This window comes from Nannospalax galili, unplaced genomic scaffold (assembly GCF_000622305.1).
Source record: "Nannospalax galili isolate Female #2095 unplaced genomic scaffold, S.galili_v1.0 scaffold1187, whole genome shotgun sequence".
NCBI lineage: Eukaryota > Metazoa > Chordata > Mammalia > Rodentia > Spalacidae > Nannospalax > Nannospalax galili.
Genome location: NW_008356355.1, coordinates 463629 through 465762, shown reverse-complemented (window position 1 = coordinate 465762; position 2134 = coordinate 463629).

Here is a 2134-nt window from a genome sequence, read left to right as displayed (position 1 = left end):
TTAGCCAAATATAGAAGAGAGGGAGGTCCCAAATAAAGAAACTCAAAGTTGAAATGGGAATCTTTAGAATAACGCTGAGGAAATTCAGAAGACCATAAGGACATACTTTCAATATTTGTATTCCACTAAACTGGAAATTCTAAAAGGAACAAATGAATTTGTAGATATGTATGACTTGCCAAAGTTAAATCAAAGTGACATAAATAATTTATACAGAACCATAACAACCAATGATATTCATGTAGTAATTAAAAATTCCCCAACTGAAAAAATCCAGGACCAGATGTATTCCTCACAGAATTCCACAAAAGCTTCAAAGAAAAACTAATACCAGTACTACTCAAACTCTTCCCTAAAATATAAAAAGAAGGGAAACTTTCAAATTCCTATTATGAAGACAGTACTATTCTGACTCTAAAATCAGAGTTAAAAAATACAAAAAGGATTATAGGCCAAGTTCTCTTATGAACTTAGACATAAAACTTATCAAAAATTACTCACAAATTAGTGGAAGAACATATTATAAAGATTATCCACCATGATCAAGTTGGCTTCATTGTAGAGATGCAGGGATGATGCAACATATGAAATCAATGTGTGTAATCCACCACAAAAACAGATTCAATGAGAGAAACAGCATGATTATCCCATTTGATTATCCCATTAAAAGCAGAAAAGGGCTTTGACAAAACCATCATATATTCATGATAAAGATCAAAGAGAATTTATGGAGAGAGGGGATTTATCTCAACATAATAAAGGGACTATACAGTAAACCCATAACCAACTTCACAGTCAATGGAGGAAAAACTCAAAGGACCCCCGTTCAAATCAGGAGTAAGACCAGAATGTTCACTTTTCCTTTCCTGTTCAATATAGTCCTTACAATCTTACTACAGCAATGAGACGAATGAAGGAGCTATAGGGACCCAAATTAAACAGAAAAACATCCAAGTTGCCTTTTTACAGAAGATAGGATTCCATCTCCATCAGAAAACCCCTAGAGCTGTTAAACATATTCAGTAAAGTAACAGTATATAAAATTAATCCACAAAAAATGGTGAGCTTCCTGTGTATCAAAAGAGCACACTGAGAAAGAATTTGCGGAAACAATCCCAATCAAGTTAGCCTCAAAAAGGTATATTATATTATAATAAATATAACCAAGGAGGTGGACTTTCATAATAAAAATTTTAATATCTTGAAGGAACAAATTGAAGAAGATTCCAAGATGGAAAGATGCTCATGTATCAGTAGGATTAATATAATGAAAATGGATAAAACAATCTACAAATTCAATCCAATCCCTATTGAAATTACAATCCAATTCTTCATGGAAATGCAAAACATAAGCGCAAATTTTATATGGAAACAAAAGAACCAGGATAGCTAAAATTACCCTGAAAAATAAAGAAATGTTGAAGGTTCCAAGACCTCTGATTTCAAAGTATGCCACAAAGTTATAATAATAGAAACAACATGGAACTGCCGTAAAAGTAAGAACATTGATCAATGGAATGTAATTGAAGGCCCAGATTTGTCCACATATTTACAGTCATTTGATTTTTGACACAGAGTCCTAAAACGCACTATGGACAAAAGACACCATTTTCAACAAATGGTGCTGGTCAAAATAGATAGCTACATGAAGAATGAAACAGATCCCTATCTCTCACCATGCACAAAACTCAACTCCAAATAGTTCAAGGATCTCAACATAAGACCTCATACCTGAATCTGATACAGGAGAAAGTAAGAAACACATTGGAACTTTTAGGCACAGGAAAGGACTTTCTGAACCTGTCCCTAATAGCATAAACACTTAAACAACCAATAGACAATTGGGGTCTCATGAAACTAAAATGCTTCAGTATTTCTAAGGAAACCAGAATTTGAATGAAGCAGCTACCAACAGGAAGAAAAAACATCTTTAAGAGCTTTTTATCTTTCTGAGGTTTTTATCGAGAGTATAAAAAGACCTCAAAATCTAAACATCAACAACCCTATTAAAAAATCAGGCCAGGAACTAAACAGAGATTTCTCAAGTGATGAAATACAAATGGCTGAGTAAATGCTTTAAAAAATATTCAACATCTTTAGCCGTTGGGGAATGCAAATTAGATCCACTTTAATA